The 25,524-nt window shown below is 42.8% G+C and overlaps 1 long non-coding RNA gene across 9 annotated transcripts in view; it reads right to left on the bottom strand.

Moving 5' to 3' along the window:
* LOC105070017 (uncharacterized) overlaps positions 1–22,560 on the bottom strand; it is a 72,425-nt gene extending 49,865 nt beyond the window's left edge. Inside the window, exons 1-2 of one of the 9 annotated variants that reach the window (XR_012501774.1) lie at positions 17,854–22,555; positions 9,619–10,574 (exon numbers count right to left, since the gene is read on the bottom strand). This is a non-coding gene — a long non-coding RNA (uncharacterized LOC105070017). Of the gene's footprint in view, positions 1–9,618; positions 10,575–17,853 lie in introns of all 9 variants that reach the window. The other 8 variants (XR_012501772.1, XR_012501776.1, XR_012501778.1 and 5 more) reach the window with 8 other exon arrangements.
* Between the last annotated feature and the right edge of the window lie 2,964 nt (positions 22,561–25,524).

Here is a 25,524-nt window from a genome sequence, read left to right as displayed (position 1 = left end):
TTCTCTGAGCCCAAATGACCAGCTGTACTTAAATGAGGGTAATAGGTCCAGTGAACGCAGTAAGGCTTTTGATGGCGAGCACATGTATCACACCTCCCCTTGCTCTGTCAGGAGATGTAAGTTTGACCAAAACCAAAGCAGACGGTGTGACGATCGTCCTCTTCGCACGTGTCGCACAGACCATGCCGTTGTGCAGAGCTGACTTGCGCCGCCCTTGCAACTCTTTGAGATTCCTCGTTCCTTTTAGACACACGTGGAGCTGAGACCGAGGCTGGTGACTGTGCTGTCCCTGACCTATGACTTCTGTCTCTGGGGTGTTCCCGCGTATTCAGAGACAGGCAGCCTCTCCGATGAGAAAACCCAGAGCAAAACAAGAGTCTCCCTTCTCGCTTCCCTTCTCGCTTCCCTTCTCAGCCACGGGAGCCTCCGCACGAGCCCGGCCCCGGAACGTCTAACTGTGGAAGAGCTGTAGCAAGTCAGTCAAAACTCCCGAAGCTGGCTGCGCTGGGGGCCAAATGAGGCAGCAGTGAGCGAGAGGGTGGTATCTGCACAGAGGGGCTCATTACAGGGGAGTGGGGGGACACTCCTGGGGGAGCCCCGGGGAGCTGTTGTCAGAGCCGCTGGGAAGCCCTTCCCACAAAAATGAGAGGAGAGCGTGGAACCCAGGGGCTGCCTCTCGCGACCCTTGAAATTGCTTCAGAGGTGGCTCTGCCCGCGCGCCGGGTCTCCGCTCCTGGACGTCGCACCAGCATGGCCCCGATGCCCGGGCCGGAGGACCCATGGCCTCTCTGCCTCTTCACAGCGTGTCCCCCCATGAGCTTCTTTATGAAGCAGTTTCATCGGTGCTCTCTTGGAGATGATCCTGGCTTCGCACCGTTTTAGCGGTTTTGTTTGGCACACAGCCCCCAGGGACCGGGCCCGGAATGAATGGAAACTCCCGGCGTGGCTGTGGCGATCCCTGGGAGGTGCGGCTCTGTCTCCCGGCTCCGACAGCCTTAAGGTTAACTGTGGGTGCATCAGAGTCAAAGCAAGCCCCTTCCCGTGTGCGCTGTGCACAGAAGGGAGCAGAGGAGTAATGAGGATGGTATCGAAGAATGGGCTGGAACTAAGACGAGGCTTCCACAGGAGGAGAAGGCGTCTGAGGACACAGACCCATGGTTCAAGGCGACAAGTGGCAGGAACTCACCGGTCAGCTGGACCAACGGCTCTGAAGTCAGTATCCCCATGAACTATTATTGCCATGAGACTTCAAGTCACTCCAGAAGCAGCAGTCTGGTGAGAGTGTCCTGTCTGTCTGTCCAGCTCCACAGGCATCACGCCATCTGTCAGTGCCTCTGCTCTGAAATGACTGACACCATTACTTTCTCGGTCCTCAGTTCTGCTGGAAAGATGATACGGTATGATGCATTCAAGCCACAAGACTAGGCCAGCTGGAATCCTGAAGATTCCTGAGGTCATCCCAGACGGGACCGAGGTGGCCCAGAGCGCGTGCTCAGTGCTTATGCTAAGTGTGCGCGGTGCCACCTACCCTCTCAATGACATCACTGCTCTGACGAACACTGAGAATGACATGAAAGGATTTTTAAGATCCCAGGTGTTACTTGAAACGTGTCTGAGTTCTTCCAAACGCCCGTAGCTTTATTGAAACAAACGTTCTGCAGCAGAAGCTAGGAGTTTGGTCACACAGGAAATATTCCTGCTTGGTGTTTCTTTGCTTTCAAGCCGTGGGCACGCTCGAGCAATCAAGGAGAATGTGGCTCTAGGCACAATGAAGAATGACTGGACAGCACTTTTTAATACCCTCTCAAAGCAAGCGGTAATTACCTGATTTTAAAAATCCTTCAAATTACATGAAATGAGAAACATTAATAAGAGATCTATTTTTTTTTCTGAAAATGAACTGATGCATTTGATTAACCCTTGGATTCTCATTTTCAAATGTTTCAAATGAATCAAAGAATAGACTTTATCCCCAAATTATATTGAATACAACCCAGTGTTTACTTTTATAATTCTGGGAGTTTAGAATATTTACTCCTCTGGTCTTCACTATGAAGTTCAATTATCTATAAAAATTATTGAATAGGACAATTTTTAAAGTGAGATTTCTGCTCATTTTGGATTGTGCGTACTTAGAAGGTTGTTATCTTCAAATTCAAGATTTTTACAATAAAATTGCCTGCTATTCTAAAGATTTTTTTTAACTTCATTCTACATTTTAAATAAAATAAAAGTTAATTACCTTGAGTGTTTTCTTTTATTTTGAATCAACTGGATTATGAACACCTCGAGGGTGGAGCATAAGTTTTTCTCATGTTTTCAACCTTTATCTTTTCACCTTGACCATAATCTATCAAATTTGGTCAGCATTTCTTTTGCATTCTAGTCCTCGGGGACACCATGTTGGTTTAACTTTACTTTTTATGTATGTGGTAACATGAATGTTTCGCTGAATGATTCAGAAATCACTTAAGAATATGAAGGTTGGAGAGACAACTGGATGTAAATTACAGACAAGCATTCAAACATAAAACTTTATAGCAAAAGTTTCTTTAATGGCTCTTGCAATAACTAATAACATCTGAAAGACAGATTAGAGCATCTGTTGTTCAGGGATAAATAATGGAACTTCGTCGGGATAGCCAACATGACTTTACAGACAACTTCAAATTTATGGTAGAATTTCTCAGAATTTAGAACAATGCTGAAGACAGGAAATAGCTTCCAGGCCCTTGCTTTTGTGTTGCTCTTGACCTTCAGCAAAGTTTACTGTAGTAGGCGCAAACTGCACACAGACACAGTGGACTGACTAGCGCCTTAAAACAGTGTATACCTTCGAAGATATTTTCAAGTAAATGAAAAGTATATATAATAGGAATTCTTTCAGATGTAACATACAATAAAAACTACTGCTGTTGGTGGAATGAATGGATTTCTGTAGTGAGTTTCACCATCCAACATGAAATCAAGAAATTTTTTTTTTTTAGCGAGCTGAGAACTAACAGAATTTTCAGGCAATGACTTACATTTCTTCTCCAAGAGAGAAGATAATCTGAGTCAGAGTTTCACATCTAGAAACATCCAGTTGATTAATGATTAAAGAATCACGAGAGAGAAGGTCTCATGAGGCCAGCCGAGCCTCCCACCACGCCAGGGTTTGGCTGTTTACAGAAATGTCAGAAATGTCAGGAAAACATTTGAGAGGTGTGAGATCGTAGGATGTCTAAGTACACACTTTAAATCCTTGACAGAGCCCATTAACTCTGATCCAAAACTGAGACTTTGCACAGATTTTCATTCTTAAACCATGAGAACATGAACTAGGTTGATGTCCAGTGTCTTCCCCGGAACTAACACTCAGTAAACATTTTAGGTCGATTATGCAATGGGCGCATCATAACAATTTGATAGCATTGTCCTTGGATGTTTTTCATCCTTTTGTAAAGACCGTTGGTGTCTACATCCATTTGGATGGAGGTCATCATAGGCTGGACTCCTGTGCTACTGTAAACTGCTACAGCCAAGCTCGGTGTATTACTAAAATGCTATGAGATTAATCTTTCAATTTGCAAACATTACTCACATACATTTTTTGAGGCATTACTTCTATTAAGATGGAATAGCAGGATATACTATATTGATTAGGTAAAGGAGATAAAAAACAGGAAACTGGGGAACCATAGGGAAATATGGCTGCGAACAAACATTTCACAAAACAAATAGAATTGGTGGTGGCAACGAAGGTTGTCTTCCCCATATTGATCAGACTCTGTTACAGTGATGTTCCAGAGGGTTCAGTTCAGGAATTTTAAATAAATCAGTGAAATAAACGGGCTTTTCCATGGTCTTATCGCCACTGTCCTTGTAACAGAACTCACTGGAGAGATCTGACCTGCACCTTCGAGAACTGACGCCCAGGATGACGTGAGACCAGGCCAGCATTCCTTCTAGAACTAACGCCTTCTTGCATTTGTGAAATGCTCCGTTACGTGGGTGTTTTCCCCGATGCCTATTATGTCATATTTTAGGACGATAAGGGAAAAAGGGCCAGGAAGAAAAGCACAGAGCCTGACCTGTGGGTTCAGGGCTGGCCCTGCCCCGCAGGCACTGCGTCATCTTGGACGTAGTCAGCCTGTGTTCTCATTTCCAAAACGCGGACAGTAACAGGGCGTGCAGCATAGAAATGCTGACGGGAATTAGTCGCAGGGTGCAGGCACTATGATACGCTGGTAGTAAGCACTTAATAAACACCCCGGGTACTGGGAGATGTGCAGGGTGTGCCCTGGGCTGTGTACCGATGAGAAAATCGAACAACAGAGAGATAAGTGCTTCTGTTAGAAGTCTGATGTTTCTCACTGAAACAAATGCACTCAGCTTTATCTCCAGGAGGACTTTTATCAAAACGAATATTATTGACCAAATGGAGCTGCTATGCTTTCATCTCTGTGTGTTTTCCTTTATCCAGTCATTTTTAAAGAGACACCTGAGAAATCGAGAGAATTCTTTTCTATCAGTCTGGATAATTCGCTCCATGCATTCGGAGTCCTTTCTTCTCTTTTCAGGCCTCAGGATCTTTGTCCGCAGGTTATTTCTAAGGCCTTTTCTAGTTTAAAATACACTATTTCACAAACTACATAATCAAACTCTTGAACTCTGACATTTGACTCTAATAAATAAATACCTTAAATTAAAAGAAAAGGGATCCATATTTTGATTATAAAATTGTTCCTACGTTTATTCTAGGCACACTGTCGAGGTGCTCATATTCCTTAGGTCAGTTCTACCTTCGGTTTAACATCCTATTTCAAAAAAGTTACAACGGAAATTCAGATGCATAAATGCAACTTAATGTTGACAGCAGTTAACGAAATTAAAGTTTTCCCTACCAAGCCCAAATGTGATCATTAGTAACCTGTTGTGTACGAATGTGTGCGTATGGTATATCCTATCACAGCTTCGCATAACGACAAACAACATCCAAACCTAATAAATATTTCTAGAATTTTACGTGATTTTCATTAAATACCTAATTTCACATTTGCGGTTCAAAAACTACTTTCTAGATTTAGTATGATCTGCTGTTACATCTTTTATTTTTCTCCTTCATTTCTTCCTTTCTAAAATTTAGGCTTATATGACTACTTGAATAAGCTGATTTTTTTTTTTTTAAGAAGAAGGAGGAAGAAAATCAGACATTTCTGCGATTTCATATCATGGCTAGTTTGATGACTATGGACGCTTGATTTTTGCACGCCGTGGATATCTGCAAAAGCGATTTTATTTGGATCTAGTCTGTGTTTATACACTATTCTAGGGGCAGAGATAATTGTGGTGGACAAATACGTTTAAAAACTCAGTTTCTATTTGCTTTGTGAGCTGATCTGAGTCGCTGTTGCTTACAATTTCCTAAAAGAATAAGGTAACTCTTTTGTATAGACTTCAGTAGAAGAGAACCCTCAGTGTAGCTATAACTCTTTACATTTCAAGTGAGCTTTTAAATTCATTTTACGTTTATTATTTAGCTCGCCTGGTGTGACAGTTTCCTCCACGGACTCTCAGAACTCACGCTGCACTTCTTTTTTATTCTCATGGTACATTCTTGATTCTTCGATTATTGTTAATATCCCTGATTCTGACATTTGAAACTTTAAGTCCAATTTCTTTTTTTTTAAATTGAAGTATAGTTGATTTACAAAGTGTGTTTCAGGTGTACAGTAAAGCAATTCAATCATACATACACATACTTATATATCTTATTTTTCAGATTCTTTTACATTACAGGTTATTACAAGATATTGAATATAGTTCCTGTGCTGTACAGCAGGTCCTTGTTGTTTATCTGTTTTGTTTATGGTAGTTAGACCTGCAGATCCCAAACTCCTAACTTATTCCTCTCCCTCCGTCCCCTTTGGTAACCGCAGTTTATTTTCGATGTCTGTGAGTCTATTTCTGGTTTGTAAATAAAATTTGTATCTTTTTTTAGATTCCACAGATAAGTGATATCCTGTGATGTTTGTCTTTCAGTGTCTGACTTACTTCACTTAGTATGACAATCAATTCTTTACGTTCATCCCTGCGGAAGTTCATATACATACACCACGGTTATAAATTAGTTTAAACCTAGAGCATAGCCAGAATTAGCATGAGACTTTATAACTTACCTAAATTGTTCATGAACAAGGAACCTGAGTCTGTTTGCTAAAATTCAGGATGAAAATGATGGCAAAGTTCCTCAACAGTCTCTCAATGGTCAAAACTCCTCTATCATTAAAACAGTGGCAGTGCTAACATGAGATGCAGTAACTGGGGGGTGCCTTGAGGGTGTCTGTTTTGTAACTCTTAGTGTTAACGACTCAGTCAGCATTTGGAAAACCCCGGGAGTCACAGCCTATGATTGCAGTACCAACAGCTAAGATCTATCCCGCAGCAAATCCCTTCTTCTGTTGTGCAACCCAGTGGTTCCAGATTTTTGCAGAGCTTGCAAAAAATATGCCATTCAAAAAGGATCTTTACAAAGTGATCATGTTGTTCCCTGACCTTTCTTGGCTTGTCAGTAAAATGCAAGGTCAGAATCATCCCAGAGCGCCCTAAGCTGTGCAGTTTTACATATGGCACTCCATGCAGGAGGCCAGCAGACTCAGATGGTGAATGCCCTTCAGAAGGCACATACAGGCATCAAAGTGTGACCACAGAGGGATTTAAAAAGTGAAAATTAAATACTTAAAAGGAATAGTCTTGAGTGAGCGTGACTACATTTTCCAAAGGATGGACCGCTTGGCACATGTATAACCCACTGAGATCATTCCGAGAGCTCAGCTTTCATCAGTTTCAGACTCTCGATCTCAGTGAATCATGCAGATGTATGTCCCAGGACCTTGGAGATCCACTGGCCCTAATTCCCCAGACTACTGACAGGGAAATCGAGGTCCAGAAAGAGCCAATCAGATATTCAGTAACACACCTTCCTACTCCTCACCCAGTGCTCTTATTTGCTGTGTGGCTATAATGAGCAACACGTAAGAATTCTGAAAGGTAGTTAATGAATTGACCAGAGTGTGGGAGAAAGAAGAGCAAAAATGACCCCAGTGCGCAGCACTGACTGTGAAGTGATCTGGGGGAGAAGAACACTGGTAGCTTAAAGGCCAATGAGGCTGACAGGGGGCTGAGCAAAAGAGAAAGAAAGAGTTGAATAAATACTTAGCCAACAGGTTGGCAGCTCTTTCTGCCTTATTGTAAGAGAGGAGCCTTGAACGATCAGCTTTCCACACTCTTGAATTCGTTTTCTAGTAAAAATGTGTGGTGTCTTTGAATAAAGGATTTGGCATACTAACTTGCAGAAGAAATACATTTTAAATGCACGGTACAGCAATATATTCCTTTAAGAAATGGTGCCGTCAGAACCACTGTGTCGTTTTCTTAAGCACCTAAATGACCTGGAATGATGTTTATTCATGGTGATGACGTATTATCACAATCTACTCTGGTTTGAACCTAAAAAAAGAAAGAAGAAAAAAAGATGGAGTCTTGCATACTTGTCTGCCCTTGTCTTTAGACTACGTTAACCTCAATACTGCCTGGAGTAAACATTACCAGCGGTTACCAGCTGTCCAATCTGGAAGGAACACGTGGTTCATAGATGCAAGCTGAGCACTGTTTGGTGGGGAGCGGTCTTCAGTACCTAACGCAGGTGTTTCGCAGCATCTTTTCCCTTTAGGCATTCAGACCTTGACCTGAGTCTTAAATTGACTGTAGGTATCTCTTGATATTTCGTTGCCTAAAGAATTAGTAAGGAAATGACGGTGGAGAATGCATGTAGGCTCACCTAGGTGCACCTCTGAAGTTCTGTCTCTGCAGGTGACGTTAGGACAACACGGGACCCTAAAGGTGCCGGCGGAGGTGGCTGCCCTGCCGCCCTCAGAGACACTTCTGAGCGTGACGCGGGTGCTAAGGCGATGCGCCACCGCACAGGTCATGCAAATCCACAGGAAGACTGTTCAAACAAGGATCTCGGTTTCAGTACACTTTTTCAGAAATGCTTTTGTTTCTTTTTAAAGGGAAATCTGCCTCCAGAAGAAAAGGCAAAAAACACCCCAACGTCAGTGCTCGCTTCTTTAACTATGACATTGCTCACACTTTCTCAGCGGATCAAAGCAGAGGTAACTCTGGTGGCTCCTTAGAATAACCTAAAGCAAACACCCTTAGAAGATGCTACGAGAGTATAAAATATGAAAATTAACCCTGCACGAAGCTACCTGTAACACATGTTCCTTTATGAAAATAATAAAATGAGAGCAATGGAGATAATATTGAAGTATTAAGCTTTAACCCTGTCGCCAATCCCTTATGTAACATGAAACGGTTAACATTTAAATGACTCAATTCTAAAAATTTGAATTAAAAGGATGTAGGAGGCATATTTTCTCCCCAATTTCTGCAATCAAGCAAGTTTGCTGAGGCAAGGCGATGAAATGTCTTCACTCAATTTTTAGGTTGAATCAGCATTATGGTTTTTAAACCAAAAAAGAAAAAAAAAGTAAATACTGTTTCCAATGAAGATGTTTGTTGGAAAAATTTCCAATAATTTGAATGTAAATTTAGAAACAGTGAATTTAGGAGCTTCATTATTGACACCTTGTACATTTTCTGGTTTTGTTTTTGATACCTAAATAGGTGATGAAAGTATAAAAATGGAGACGTGAAAAATGACCTAGTAAGTAAAAGATAATGATGATTTCCACAGCCAGAGGGTCATCAGGAAATGGGGAAAGAATTGGAGTCTTCAACTGTATATATTTATTTTTTTAATGGCTTGGAATAAATAGAGAAAAATGATAAATCTTGGTGGTAGAAAGATGAGGATGTATATTAGATTGATTTTGCTTTTCTATGTAGTCTGAAATACTTCTAAACATGACATTTTTTCTACTTTTTAAATTCTAGCTAAAACAGACATGTTTATATATGACTTCTAGTGAAAATTTGAAACTTTTGTTTTCTTCATATGTTAGAGATTTCATTCTCTTCAGACTTCAAAATTTATGTTTAAAATGAGTAAATTTATGTAATTTAGAGAATTAGCTGCTAAACAAAACATTCAGCAGAAAGATCAAATAAAATCCCAAATCTTCTAAATGTTTTCTGATACCTGAATAGCTTTATTTTCTCCTTTTATGTTTGGATAGTTAATTCTTAGATGCTTTATGCAAGGTAACCTACATTTCAGAGGCCTAAACATGGCAACTTTATTCAAAATTTCAATGAATGAATATGCACACGTTGTTTTTCTCCTATATTTATCCAACGCTATGTAAATACAGAAACACACTTCATAGAATTGTTAGAATAAAAAAGTCTTACTATATTTCAGGATAAAATTCTCGGGAATTCTGTTTTCTTCTCTTGGTTAATGCAATTTTTAAAAGTAAAATCGATTCTTTTTAAAGAGACAAAAACAAAACCTAAACCTAGCAGCTTCGTGCGTTGCTGGGTGCCCACGTGAAAATTTAAAAGAAATCATTATATACGCTTTTTTCTGTGTTTACTTCAAAGAGAATTGGTTTAGACAGGAATCATAATTTCAAATATTCTTGCAAAACTTCATCAGAACAGCCCACGTACCAAGCAGGCTTAAATGTAAATTGCACTGGAGCTTTAGTTGCACCTCGATGAAAAGCTGCAGTCACTGTCTGCTGATCACAGAAGGAAGTGGATGTAAGTTTACAGACCTTCTTCGCTTTTCTGCACCGTGAGCATGCTAGCCACTGGATGATTTATGTTCTCAACATACTGCATTCATTCACAACTTGCAGTTTGCACTTGGTGTCCACTACGGGCAAGCACTTGCCATAGCGCTGCATCTGGACCAGGAGACGTGAGCAGGGCAGAGGTCAAGAGCAGAGGTCAAGACCAAGCCGGAACAGGCTGTGACGCCACAGACTCCAGCCTCCGGGAAAGGTCCAGACGACCCCTGAAGTGTCACTTCACGGCTCGGACTTTTTCCTCTTTTCAAGATACACAGTCCATAAACACAACCGGGTCACTAGCCGTTTATTCCTAGGTTTTTATTGTCTTCTTTTGCATCTTTTCCCTCCTTTTCAGAGCAATTTGAAAAATTAACCCTCTTCTGTCCTTAGACTCACCGAAGAATGAATCTCTCCATCGTCCCTGTTGTCAGCTTAAATCTTTAAGTCCTTTCAGGGCCAGAGATGCTTTGTCAAGTGGCTTATAACAACCAGGGCAGCGGCCAGAGCTTCATTCTCCCAATATGGGCGAATCATGTCTTGATAAGTGACTATTGGTAACAAGGCAAATCAATTTAGGGAATGTTTCTGAAGCAATAAGCTTAGCTCCTGAAAACCTTGGGTGGAATTTTTGTCTGGTTCTGGTTTCCCACCACAGAGAGGTTACATTTACGTCCAGGCTTCCAGATACTCCATCTGGGCGATGAAAATGTCTCTAATCACCTATTCTGACATCTCCTCTTTGGGGATTATCTGGTACACCTCATAGGCTCACATTCTGACAAACGTCATCTCTTCTCATACTTGGGTTTTGTTTCTCTAGTTCAACCTTCCCTGAAAGAGAAGTGAGGCCCTTACAGTGAAAACAGTCACTTCCCTGTAGGAAACAAAGCCCCGCAAGCGTGGCGGGGAGGATGGAGATGCCCGGGCCGAGGGGACCCTTGCAGCCCGACCAGGGCACAGGCCACGCGCTGCGGGCGGGAGCCATCCAGTCACTGACTCGGTCCGCGAGCCTGCAGTGCTGGGGGATGCTCGAGAGTAGCCTCCGCCCCCACGCAGACCCTTCTAATGTCCTGTGTGCCTGGCTAGCCCTACTTCCTTCAGTTTAAAAATACACAGTTTTAAAAATCTACAGCTCTGAGATGAACCGAAGCTGCCAAATTGAGGGTGAGGCCAAGTCCTCCCTAAGCAGAAGGGCATCTCGAGGGTTTGGATGTGTGCTTGAGTCTGGGGAAGGGGGCTTTAGAAGGAGCATAAAAATAGACGCAGAAGGTTCCCGGGAGACCCCAGGGAGGCCTGAGTTTCTCAAGGGTCTCTGTCTCTGAGGCCCCCCCACAGTCTTACGAGCAGGAAGGGGACAGAGTGAGAGGCAGGCATGTCACACAGCTTCGCACAGACACGCTTTCTCCCATGTTGTTCACCTGCTGCATCCAGGATGCACAGGCAGACGGGCAGAGGAGCAAACCTCAAGCAGGGCCCCGCGGAGGTAAAAATGCCCCAACGTGTTCAGGACGTGTGACTCTCTCTGAGTCTGCAGAGCCAGACCTGACTGTTTTTCAGAATAACATGGAAGAAGACAAAACGGGGAGAGCTAAGGCTTCTGTTTCTTATTTATTACACCTACCTGTTTTGAATATCTTAGCTTCACCCATTGCACATCACAACACCAATATCATTTAAAATAATTTCCCCAAGATTCCATTATCCATCACCTCCCACATCAAGGACTAGTTTCATTGCTAATGAAAATCCGTTATTTTTAAAAGCAAAACTAAGCTAAAAATTTGTGTCATTCAATACCTGGGACTCTTGTATTATACTTAGATTTTCTGTTTATATTTTGACTTCAGTTTCTAACTACATTTTATTCACTTAGGGTAGTGGAAAGAGAATTGGCTAAATCCTTCATATCTTTTTTTTTAATGGATTTTTATAATTTACCAATCACTGGGAAAATCACCAAATATGAAAGAGACATATTAATCAACACCTGTGCATAATGGCATGAGAGTACTAATGTTCTGATAACACAAATTGACTCGTATATATGTGTATATATACATATATGCAGTACATATACATACATACATATATTTGACAATCTTGAAAATTTAATGACAAGATTCATAACAAATTGACTTCATATGTTGATGCTTTAGAACATGCCTTCATGGTGGTGAATCCCATGACAATCACATTTCAGGTTTTGTACAATTTGGATGCAAAGAAATTCCAAGTGATCTTATCAGTCACAAGATGCATTTTTTGAACAATTCCACTAGTGTGGCTTTTGACAGGGCACCCTACTGCTGACAGCTAGTAGACTGGCTGGAGATAAAAGGTTTTACCTAAAGGAGAAGCGAGCAAAGGGTTCCAAACAGGGGCAGGGCTGCTGTGAGGCCAGGGGGTTCAATCACACTGACAGCTAATCAGAGCTTCTCTTCTCTCTAGTCTGTATCTTCCAAAACGCGTCCCCTTTTGGTACCTGTTTCTTTCCATCGTTATTAGTCAAAACAATCAGCATTGGTATCAGAATGAAACCTGTTTCCCTCTAACATTTTTACCATCCTAAAATTAAATTTTTAACAAAGAGGACATCTTTGACTCTTTGCTGTCATAAACTAGGAAGAAAATTATTTGAGTTAAGAACTTGTCGAAAAGAAAAAAAAACTGAGAACTTAAATGCCCACTTTTATAGCATGTGTGATCAGCTGAGATACACCAACTATGCAGAGCATCTTCAGTGTTTGGTGCCTTTTCCTAATCCAAGTCCAGTGAAATGTCCAGAAAAATAGTTTTCTTAAGATAATCGCTCTATGCATAATGAAGCAAGAATTTTAGGTAGTTGGTGTTCTCATGGTAAATTTAAAAGTGTATATATATCTATATCTATATATAGATATATATAGATATAGATATATATATGTTTGTATGTATCTATTCCCATAGTTACGATTTATTCACGTGGCAAGGAAAACACATTTAGCACCATCATTCTTTCATCTTAATTCAACCATTATGCCAGTATTTCAGTGCATTATTTTTTTAACCAATAAATGGCTTACCAGCTAGCTGAGTGACTCTGGAAGTGCATGATAACTTTTTAAAATAAAATGACTTGTGATAAAATGGCAGGAGTAGCCAACTTGAGGAATGTGCTCTGAGGATTGATCTTGCAGCTATATTAATGTTAGTAAAAATTGTATATTTGCGATTCGTTTAGACTGGCGAGTAAGGGAAAAACACAGAGACAAAACCGAGGCCGTGAGGCTCACAATGCCTCCACTGACTTCCCCACCGGCCCTTCCTCTGCACGTGGTCAATTAGAATTGAAAATCCTGTGCTGATTTCATTTGCTGGAATTTTTAAGCAGGTCAGGAAGAAAGATGTTATTGAAAGGAAAAGTCTCATCTAAATAAGAAAGGAGATCAGGGCCATCTGGTCTTAGCTATACAGATAAAAAGTTATTTCAGCTGAACTGCAAGCTCGATGTTTAAAAAGATGTGCCAGAAATCCACCCCAAATCTGTTTCTGGGAAAATATCCCCAATGTTTCTTTTTCAGCCTCCAAACATGCGACACACAGTTCATTTCCTATCTGTGATTCATGCATCCATCTGACCCCAGCGCCTCCCTGGGCGTCCCTGAGTGTTAGGCAGCGGGACATTCGGTCACCCTTCCAACACGTCTCCCTCACGGGGCATCACCAGGACCGTGGACCTTTTGAAAATTGTGAAAATGATCGTTTTCCACTCCAGTGGATCTTGAGTGCAGTCTGCATGTGCATTTGGAAGGATAAAATGTGAGGCACGAAGCAACCAAACCAGTTTCCCTTCTTCCATCCTCGGGACTCGAGGTGCCAGGGCATTCTCCGTGCAGTGCCCGGGCATCTGCTCAAAATAGTTCCAAACCCTATGCCTAAAGGCTAAGTTTGGGGAAAAAAAAAAAAACTCTCTTCCCATCAAGAGAAATTATGAATGTGAGCCTACTTTTAGAAATCATCTTCGTAATGGTAAGAAACAGAGAATATTCAAAAAAAATATTTTGTGCTGTTTGCCAAATTAGAGTCATATGTTATGATGTAATTAAAATGTTTTTGATAGGAGGCTATTTGCAACAATTACATCAACAGTACATTAATTTAGCCACGATCTGAGCAGACCCCTCTGCTAGCGTGGACATGGGCAGCTGGCATCCCAGCCCAAATGTCATTATATTAAAGTGTTAGTGTTCTAGCTCGAGAGCGTTTTTAAAACTCTGGTTCTAATACAATACTGACAGCAATTTTTGGTCACAATCCTGTGTTCAAATACATGACTTATGTATACTAAATGTGCTACATGCATGTACAAAAACACAGGATTACACTGTCAACACATGCTAAGCAAGAGACTGGTTTTAACTAAAGTCTTCAGATAAACAGCTGAATTCAGTCTCTTCTAACACAGGAAACACAAGAATCTTGATAAGATTCCCTGACATAAGGTACCATTGGTTGCTTTTGTGTATTTACTATGTTTGTTCTGCCATTTCAAATAAATCATTACTGCTGTGTAAGAAGAATAAACTGCACTGTAGCAAATTGTCCTCTCTCTGTTACGCTCTGAAAAAGCATTTGTTCTTGAGCTGGCGTTACGTAGTTCAACTATTTCAATCAAGTCCATTATCTTTTCTTTGAAAGATGCCTTTTTAGTAACCTGTATCCCCAGTGGGCAAGGTCATGTTTTGTTTTTAGAAAGTAGGTGAAATTTAAGTCCAACTATTTGCTCATTTTTTTAATCTCTGATAAAACAATTATATAATTCATCCTCAGGCAAGACCTCTGCTATATTTGGGAAGAACTGTTTATGTAAAATTACAGCGTCAGGCCTAAGAATTTCTCAGAAAAGTCATTTATCAGTGCGCCTGGAGTCTTACCCCATAGAATGTCACCTAACTTGTGCAGCTTGCTTTTTCTAAGTACAAAATGTTTTCATTCTTTAAGCTGTATATTTTTCTCAGTAGTAGTAGTAACATGAAAGCCAAAAAAAAAGCTCTTTTTCACTTGTTTTAAAACCACCACACAATACACCAGCAAAATTAATCTCAGTGATTTGTGTGTTGGCGTGTAAATTGTGTTGCTCATATACACATGATTCGCAAATCCTTTCAAAATTAATCCTTTTTAAAATACACAAGAAAGAAGTATTAAGAGCAAATTCCAAAATTAAGAAAATAATGTGTCAAACACTAGACAGATAAGAACTGGTACGTATATCCCATCTTTCTGCATTAATGGAAATTAATTTAAACTATACAGCGAAACTCGGTAATTAAGGGACGCCGTGTATACACAGTTGTTCTATGTTTATGCCTCCGATGTGGCAATGTGTTTTGTCAAAATTACTGAACTTGGTTCTGTTTCAGCTAAGTAAAACAAAACCATGTACTTAAATATCCACGTCACTAAAAATCTGAAGACTTGTTTGGTGCATGCCTGTTCCGCCTAAGACCCACAAAATAGACTTGGAAATACATACAAACGCTGTACCAGCCCACAAAATTTTAATCCAACTTTCGTTCACCCCAAAGCACATGAAATGAGCATCACTTCTGAATCATTTGTCTCTGTTTTTCCTTATGCAATGCGTAACTAGTAAAAATGATTTAATAGGTTACAAATATTTGAGTGGCAAATAACAGTCACCAAGTCAGAACAAATTATCAGTACTGTAGCATTTTTATCCAAATGATTTCAAAATGCCCACCATTTCTACATCCTATTTACATCACTGAAATTCAGCCACCTCTGAAACGTTCAGCCAGCACATTAATAAAGCTTCCTAGAACCAGGAAACTCCGCCTGACTGCATGTATCTTAATGAACATGGCCACACTGCCCCAGAACACGTCTTCAAGAGAAAGATGGTTACAAATAAAACAGTCCTTTCCTGTGGGGGTCGATTCACTCCACAAACATGTGAACTTCCTATGGACAGACACCCAGCAGACACTGGCGATTAGGTGATTGAAAATACTGCCCACAAAGGCGAAATTTTATGGGTGATGACATCACCAGCAAACCTGGGTCTCTCTGTGATAGAGTGATATAATGTGTCTGGCTGAGTGTGTCTCCTGAGTGAGTGTGTGTGTTCGTGTGTGTGAGAGAGACAGAGACAGAGAGGCTTAAGAAACAGCATGATCAGAAATGGCATAACCTTCTGCAAGGTTTGCAAGAATCTTGCCACAGACCTCTGACTTTTTCCAGCTTTCATACAGCTTCATTTCATTCAAAAATGCCTTTCCTGTGCAAGCAGATCCTGTTCGGTTTAGTTATCCCGCTCTGAATCCTAAAATACCCTGGTGAGTCTGTGGAGATGCGATTTCTCTACCAAATGAGGCGTATGAATCTGTGTAATATGGTGCAGGAGACGCAGGGTCCCCCGGGGACTGGCGCTGGCACGGAGGAGACGACTTGGTTTTGAAGGCGGTGAAGGGGTTAAAAATCGAGGCTGTCTGGGGTAAGAGAAAGGGGATACTGTTGTCTTTAATCTTTCCGCAGTGTGTGTAAGACTTCCATCCCGGATCTGCACGGAGCAGGGGGACAGGCTGGGCGTACATGCGTGCAGGCTCCTTGATTGTGGAGGGGGGACCTGGCCGGGGTCCAGACAGCCTGGGGCTCTGTTGATCATTATGTGTAGCCTTCAGGTGTCTGGGCACACAGTGGGCGGTGGTGGGGGAGGTGTGGATAGCAGGAGAGCAGACAAAGAAAAAAATGGTGTATTTAAAAAAGATTATGTGAAAACGTGTGTCCAAGTCCTCTTTAAAAAAAAATATGAATCCTAAACCTCTTGGACTTTTATAATTAGAACACAAGCTCCAGACACACCCGTAATTAGTTATGTCTGGAGCCTTTGAATAAGTCCCTTCAACAATTGATGGAGTTGATATTTTCTTTCAAAAATCAGGAGGACGAGGCTTTCTCACAAACTCCCTTTTTTTTTTTTGCTGCTGGAGGCTTTGCTGTTCGAAATCTTCATCAGTGAAAAATCACATCGATGTGATTTACCTTTTCAATTCTTAGCAGACTCAGCTGATAACTTTTTAAGGATTTGGATGGTTCTAGAAGGGAAGGCATCATGAATTGCTGGTGTAAGAAAGCGATGATCCAGGATCTCTCCCCCATTTGTTTCCAATTATTTTATAAATAATTAAAAAAAAAAAACAAACCTGCTTGTATGTTGCTTCTGTTTGAAACTCCATCAAAAAAAAAAAAATCTCACCATGAATGTGACTTAGTTCTAACTATACCCTCTTGTGCTAGTAAAAAAATGGAAAAAAAAATTACTTTATTCTCTAAGCATTCCTCTATAAAGAAGCTGCCGCATGTTTCCTCCCCACCCCCACATCCTCACTCCACCCTATTAGGAATTTCAAAAAAAAAAATCTTTATAGATGGAAGGCTGGGTGCTGAGACGGAAGGCTGCCCCTCCCTCCTGTCTTTACAGTGGCCGCTTTCAGGAGCCTTCCCCTTCTGCCGGGACTTGCCTTCACATCTTGCGGACGAAAACATGAAAACCAGTTCAGTCCCTGGCATTGTTAGACCCTGGAAAGTGGTGGCTAAAAAATGAGTAAAAAGAAAGCCCTGGCTTGAAGCCATTGTTCAGGAGGTGAGAGCGTCTGCCCAGGTGTCAGGCCGCCTTTCGCCGCTCAGTGTACTGTCAGACGTCCGCAGGGTGGACGGCGCCCTCGGCAGTGGAGTCCGAAAAGTTTGTCTTTTATGTTCCCTGGGGACAGACCAGGTCTGCTCAGACGGAAAGAGCGCAGAAGAGCGAAGTAAGTACACACGCCCGTGCCTCCGGTGCTCCTTGCGAACAAAGCCGCCTCCTGCAGCAGGGCCCCGGGGGGCAGCCGCCCGCGGCCGCCCCCGGCGTGCCCGGCCCGTATTTTCCGCTCCCCCTGCTCCCCCTGACAGGCGTGCAACAACTGTCTGCGGGAGCGCTTCCTGCCGGCGGACCACCCCTCCGCACGCCCGCAGCAGGGCCCCTCCGCACGCCCGCGTCGTCCAGCGCCAGATGCTTCTGACATAAAACTGCTTTAATCGGCACCCTTGACGGAAAGAAACGCACACTTACCGTGTCCGGGCGGTCGTCGGGCCGGTGCCCGTCCCCGGGGCCGCAGCAGGGGCTCCGGCCAGCGCGTCCCGGCGCAGGTGCAGCGTCCCCCTGTGCACGCGGCGGGGGGGGGGGGGGAGGGCAGGGCTTCCTGAAAGTCGCGCGGAGCTCCGGCGTCCGTGCCCAGACGTCCCTGCTCCTGTGAACTGTACTATCTGCAGTTCTGAATTGAACTAAATTGCAGCCCATGTGAAAGACGGGGCAGCCAGTCATGTGGGAGGCAGCGGCCGCCCCATTGGCCGCCGGCCGCAGCCAGGCATCCGGCCTCCTCCACCATTGGCGAGCCGTTGAAACTGAAAGCGTCTGGGTCCTCCTCTCCGGCTTATTTGTCCTTCATGTGTGGAAGAATGACTGTAGGGCTTTACAGTGACAGGATTAGTTAAGAGAGGGGCTGAAGTCATCCTTCACAGAGGCTGGTGGGAGGAGATGGGAAGCTCGGCTTTTTCAAGATTTTTTTTTTTTTTTTTTTTTTTTGCCCTTTTATCCCCTTGCCCCGCAGATTTGACTGTGATGTGCTTGTTTGCCTGTCAGGAAAACCGTGTGTGTGTGTGCGTGTGTGCGTGTGTGTGTGTGTTTCCCCCAGTTAACTCTGGAGGTGACAGAAAGTAAATTATCATCTCATTCCTCTGCTGGACTCAGTCATGTTTGGAAGCACAAAATCAATGTTTCTTAATGATGCATTTTCTGATTTAATTTTGATGTTTCAAGCAGCTCAGTGGCAGTTCTGAGCAGCTGGAGTAGCTCATTAGTGACACCCAGGAACAGAATTAACTTTTTTGAGGGGCTAAGGCATTTTGGAGACCCCAGAGGGAAAAAGTAACTGGGAAATATTCCAAGGCGACCTGTCTAAGAAGCTTTGGCTAAGCAGGGGTGATGGGGAGTACATGTTTTCCAGAACCATTCTTTAGTTTACCTCTTTGGATAATGCAAAGTGGCCGTAACACAGGCAGCCAGGAAGTATTTTTTTCAGTTATTCTAGCATTCTTTGACTCGCCCGATTCCTAACAATCTCCGGTGCATGTGTAGAGGCTTAGGGGGTCCGTTCCCTCAGGCGCCGTCACAGCCCGCATTCCCAGTGCGAAGGCGGTTAACGGTGGGGAAGCCGGGCTGTGACACGCAGTACCTCTCTGTCCGTTCTGCCAGACCCAGGGTCCGCAGACGTTTATAAAATAAGTGGTGGGACACCGAAGCCATGGTACTGCTTTGTGTTTTCTTGTGAACCTATTAAGAGCCAGTCCCTCTTGTTTAACGTCGTCGTTGTAACAGCTCAGTGTCAGCTTCATCGCTTTCCTTTTTCTGCGGCAAAAACAGATGCTTTACCACCGTGGCAGGGCTTGACGTCAGCCTGCATCTGCCTGCTCTCACGTCGACTTTCTCAGCTGGGGGTGCTGCCTCCCAGAACAGCAGTGGTCACCGTTCGTAGGTCCCTTCCTGCTGTGCCTCCCACCGTTTGTTCAGCTCCTACAGCTCCTGGTGAGCTGACTGTTCTGTCGCCCCCGCGTGGGCGCGGAGGGAATGAGGCCCGAAGCCAGTTTCATAAAGTCGGGAGTTGGTGGCACCTGGTTCAAACCAACTCTCCTCCAGTTTACACACCGTTGGAATTTCCAATATTCCAAGAAGCAGCATCGAATACCTTTATTGTTTTGCCTTTCCGGTGCGACATGTTTGACCATTTCACATTTACAGAGAACGTCCACTGTAGTCGTGCTGGTGGGTTTGGCTCAAACCCACCCCGTGCCACACAGGGACCCACCTGCGACTGTAACTCAGCCTCAGAGGAGCAGCTGTGGGGTCCTGTTTACCGCCTTCGGGCCCCTCGAGAGACCTTGCATGAGTCTTGCCACAATCGAAGCTTCCACGTTTACTGAAGAAACAGACTCTCCCCGCCCATCAGTCTGGGCCCTGAGGTGTCCTACGGCTGGTTCAGAGCCCGGAACACACCAAATTGCACGATAAGACAAATCTGGAGCCTTTCCAAAACAGTGTCAGAAGTTCCACTGCAGCCAGGGCACTCTCCAGAGCCCTCCTGGCGTTTCCTGAATGTGACCCCCAACACCCCCAATCACACAAATTAAGGGAAACTTCCATTCACGTTGCCTACGCTCGTGGGGTCTGTCTGTGGACTGGGGGCCGTGACTCAAGGAAGCACGCCAGCATCCTCACCTGCGCACTCGAAAGCGTACGCTGTTGCCTCCCCAAGTACCGTGTGGCTGTGGTAGACTCGGCATGGGTGGACGGGGAGAATTAGAAGATAATCTTCGGTTTCTTTTTTTGAACTTTTTTCCCTTTCACTGAGTGCTCCTTCATTTCCCCTAAACTGTCATCACCACCTGCTGTCCAGACTTCTCCCAGTCTGCCTTCTCCTAGAGCACCCATGTGACCCTTCTGTGTTATCCTATTTTCATTAAGTTTCTCGGCTACGTTGACAATAGAGGGACTGGGCCGTGTCTCACTTCTTCTTAAATCCCTCAGCGAGCCTGTCACAGAAGGGTGAAATATGTACTCCCTGCCTCTTTTTTTTGTCTTGCAGTGATCTGTTCCCCAGTTAAGTCATCAGATCAGAAATAAATCCGGTAAGATGATGCTAACGTGTTCAAAATAACGTTTTGAAATAAAGTCTAAGTAAGTGAGTCAGACCCTGGAGGACACAGAGGGAGACCATTCTGAGGTCACAGGCTCGTCCCAGGACTGGTCCCGATTAATCACGTAGGACACCTACACTGAGTACACTGAAGTTCCCAGTGTTGGCGCTCGTTTACTTAACTCCTCTTGGCTGCCATCTATCAACTTCTTCTGTCCTCCTCATTCACGGGGGACCGGGCCTCAGGCTCTCAGATTTCCTCTTTATCTCTGGTCCTGCCATCGCGCTAGTGTCGGTCGGTGTTCACAAGGGCAGTATATCCAACACTCTCGTCCCTTGGGTCACTGACCTCCGCAGCTCCGATGGCATCCACCTCCACTCCCCGGCAGCCCCATGCTCGTATCGCAGAGGTCAGGGCGGCGGACCACTGGAGTGGCAAAATGGACCCACACGCTCTCCAACTAGGATCTTCAGTTCTTCCAACACTGTCACAATACCTCCTCCTCCACATTTTTGATCTTTCCAATTCTTTGGCTCCTCCAATTTCTCCTTCTCTACCAACCCTTCTCATTTTTCACTCCCTTTCCACCCATACTTCCTTTCCAGCTAGCGTCCGTGTTTCATGACTTCGCACAGCATCTGGTCAATATCCCCAATTTTCTCGCCCTTTGTATATTAAAAAGGTCAATTTCTATTTTCAACTTACCGAGGGGAAATCTGTTGAAGAATGAACGTTATCAACACCAGAACTGGACCTTCTAAATTCCATATTATTAAACAAGCCCAGAAGATACACTGTATTATAAATCCTACAATGTCTCTAGGAAAACACACGTGCCAGTAGCAAGCACTTCTAGTTACACAGTGCTTGGCACCTCTCAGAGCTCTTTCAAACCCACCGCTATCCTTGATATTTACAATAACACAACAAGGAAGGCGGTGTGAGTGTTGTTATTCCTTTATGGCGAAACTGAGATCCAGAAAAGTGTGTGATGGTGGAAACTCCTAAAGCAACGGAGGAACGGCACCATGTCTCACTCCAGCACCTACAAGTGTGACAACTGTGAAAACATTCAAAGTTCAGTATCTCAGACATTCAAGTAAGCGACTGGACCACACTGAGACATCTATCAAGGCCTGAAACCTGTATCCTACAGGAGAGGGTCCAGAGATGTCCTGTGTCACACATTTATATATAAATTGCTTTCGTTACAAAATTAGCTCTTGGTAGTCATTTTGTTTATTTGTCAGGGGCGGTCTGAATCCTGGGTGGTAAAAATTGGGATGAGACAAAAATGAAAGGTATCTGAGCAGGACGTTTCTCCGGCATTCTGAATTTACAACTAGCAAACATGGGCTGTGTGGTCAGCTCTTAGGCATTTGGGCCAAACATACTAAAAAGGGTGCCTCGTTGGTTTTTTTTTTTTTTTTTGGACTCTAATAGACAAACCTTTTCATGAACTTAGATTTTTAGCTTTAAGTGACTCAGATACTTTTAATTTTTCTTGGTTTATTATCCTCTCTTGAGTGTGATGACTGTACTTCCTACAAGTATGTAAAAGTCAAACATTCAGACCTCCAGGATTTCCCAAATATGCACGTGGCTCATGTGGAACAAAGGCAAAATCTCACAATTGTGGTTTTTCCGTGTTTGTGTGGCTGTCTTGTCATCAAAGAGAAAAGGGAAGTAGATTGATCTACTGTTGTCTTACATGTCCCGATTTCCGATGCCTTAGCTAACGAGACGCAAGGCACCTTTCCTGCTTTCTTCCAATCACAGGGAGACAGCTACATAGACGGCACACAATCTATGAACAGAAACTATAGTTTTAGAATTAAATTCACCAAAACAAATTATTATTATAATCGCATCTCAGATTAAAATAACAAAATTATATTTATTTAAAAGGATAATTATTTTATTAGAGTTTTCGTTTCACATTTCACAGACTTTGAGTGTTTATATCTAGGTACCAAAGAGCATTAATGTTCACGTGAAGAGGGGAGGGTATAGCTCAGTGGTAGAGCACATGCTTAGCATGCATGAGATCCTGGGTTCAATCCCCAGTACCACCTCTAAAAATAAATAATAAAAACTAATTACCTTCCCCTGCAAAAATAAATTAATAATAATAATAATAATAATAATAATAATAATAATAATAATAATAATAATAATAATAATAATAATTTTCATGTGAAATATCCAGGACTTTGTTATAATGTAGATACTCATTTTCATATTCTTTTTCATTATAGGTTATTACAAGATATTGAATATAGTTCCCTGTGCTATACAGAATAAATTTGTCTATTTTTATATATAGTGGTTAACATTTGGAATCTCAAACTCCCAAATTTATCCTTCCCACCCCCTTTCCCCAGTAACTGTAAGATTGTTTGCTATGTCTGCGAGTCTGTTTCTTCTGTAGACGAGTTTGTTAGTGTCCTCAAAATGAATATATGGCTATATATGCATGAGTGAGACATTGTGCTGTGCACCAGAAACTGACACATTGTCACTGACTTTACTTCAATAAAAAAAAAATTAAAAATTTAATTTAATTTTAAAAAAACTAAAACAACCTGCAGATACTGATTCTGCAGGTTGCAGGCATGCTTAGCTGTGGCGCATCCCTCTAACAGTGTCCCAGGTAATGCTGCCTTGCTGGTCTGCTGGGCACACGTGCATTAGCGGGGCTCCAGGAACTGTTTAGAAGCCTCAAATTAGGACAGGAGATAGAAGCCAAGTCAGTAGGGCTTCCTGACCATCTGCAGTGAGAGGGACAGAGGGTCTCCCACCCCCTGTTTTCCTTTCTCTCCTCTATCGTCAGTTCTCACCCTCACCCTCCAGTCCTGTCTTATCTTGCTGGCATCGGACAGCATGTGTTATCTCAGGAAGGCACCAAACTCCAGGCGATGCCTTCCAGAAGGGGCACAGACATCCACCTGAGATCCTCAGCCACAACCAAGGAAAACAGATTCTATAAAAATGCAGTTGCACCCTCATCAAAGTGCAGCCACCTTATTTACCTCGTCAAGGTATTGCATTTATCTCTCATCCACAAGTTTAACTCTGGAATGCTTATACAGAGCTCTTGGATTGAGGGGTTCAAAACATATAACTAATTTTTTTCTCTGGTTTTTGTTTGTTTGTTTGTTTGTTTGTTTGTATGCCAAAATGAATTTGAAAATAGCCTACTGGTTTTCTGAAAAGTTTGCCTGGCGTTCTGCTGCTCTGGTTTTGTTAAAGAACATTTCCCAGTAGCTTTGTCCTACCAGACGGCACCCGGGTGCGCAAGTGTAACTAGGGGAGGCTTTATCTGTTGGGTGTCCAGTGGGGAGCGTTTTAGGGGCGACGACTTAGAGAGGAAGCATTTCGATAAAAGGTGAGATTGTTTTATGATCTTCAAATACCACCTTTAAGTGACTGCCTACTGCGTCCTGGTTTGGGCGTTTACGTGTCTTCTGACATCACACCGGCGACAAACTTGAGCTGCTCTGCCTTCCTTGATACCGATTGAATATCCGTGTAATTGGAACAGAGCGACGTGTCAGGTTGAAGTGTTTTAACCCTATTTGCGGAGTTGTAAGTATTTATATAAACTTCTGCTGAATGTTCTTTTAGTCTTCCTGAGTCCTCTTTTGGCAAAGATTTCTTTTCTGTTATTTTTTGTTTATTTTCAAAAATATCACTCAGGTTATGATAAGGACTTACTTGACACTTAATTGAATGAAAGCAAGTGTCTTACTGGCAGTTAGCTTTAAGAAATTACCGTATGGAGCCTGGAAAATAAAATAGAAAAGTACAAGGAATACAAGTTCACAGCACAACTCCAGCCTCTGAACCTGGGTAAGGACACGGCTTTCACAGACACCCCAAATTACCTGGTGAGGTCTTCAATTATGGAAATTGTTAGGCCTTCCAGACATCACATTATGTTTGAGCTGCATCTATATATTCAGTTCAAGGTATCTACTTCCAGCTCCTGGGTGGTCTAAAATTGAGATAATTAATTAAACCCTTTGAAAAGTATCTGCCAACCACATTTTGTCTTGGATGAAAGACTTTATTTCGTGCTTTCCTTAAAGAAAGTTAACACCCAAAGTCTGCATATTACCACTGTCTTGAATTAGAACTTCCCAGACCTGAACATTGGCCGTTCACTTGCAATCTCCTTTAATAACTTATGAAAATTTAAATTAAATTGGATTAATAATTTATGTAGAAAGTTCTACCAAGGAAGTTCAACATTTTTAAGTTTTAGAATAATCAGCGAAAAATATCCGTTAGAAGAATGGGGGGTTGGAGTCACTCTTTTGAAGATTGTTTTAAAAGACATTAAAAACAAGGGGCAAAGCTCCCACCTAGTGAGTTGTTTCAGAGTAACACATAATGGGAACAGTACACTTTTTGATGTTTTAGAATTTTTTTGGAAGTTTAAAAGAAGGTGAAGTCATTCTGCCCCTTCCCCAAACAGATGATTTTTTCCCACTTGTATGGGGGCGAGGTGGGAGGGGACTAGCCACGTTAGATGACTGCTTTAGTGGACGGATGATTGTTATGCTGGAAATTTCCAGTTGAAGCTTTAGGTCTTTAGCTGAGGATCTTAGTGATGGGCTTGGGGAACGGAAAGCAAATGTCAAAAATATGCTTCTCGGTGGGGACTGAAATGATCATACAGTGGGCACTTGAGCTAAAGCGACTGCAGCACCGGTCCTTTGGTTGACAGCTGCTAAGTCAAATAAAAGTCCACTGGCTCAACCTGGCTAAGGGGTCTGGAAGGGCACCGAGGCGTGGACGGTCATGCAGGAAGGTATTTCTTTTCCTTTAGTAGCCGAAAGTAGACAAGAATCTAGTGGATGCCCCTCGGCTGGTTTTCCCACACTTCTGGAAAGTTCTGATCACACGCTTGCCCCAGAGCAGTCGTGTTCCACTTACCCATCTCACGATGTACTGGTCCAGGTATGGACGTGATCCAAACCCACTGAATCACAGTCCTTTTCTTAGGAATTTGAAGTTGTGATTAAGAGATGTCAGATTCGGTCTA

This window comes from Camelus bactrianus, chromosome 23, assembly GCF_048773025.1.
Source record: "Camelus bactrianus isolate YW-2024 breed Bactrian camel chromosome 23, ASM4877302v1, whole genome shotgun sequence".
Classification (NCBI taxonomy): domain Eukaryota; kingdom Metazoa; phylum Chordata; class Mammalia; order Artiodactyla; family Camelidae; genus Camelus; species Camelus bactrianus.
Note: the sequence above shows the minus strand (reverse complement) of the source record. Positions and strands in the feature narration are given on the sequence as shown.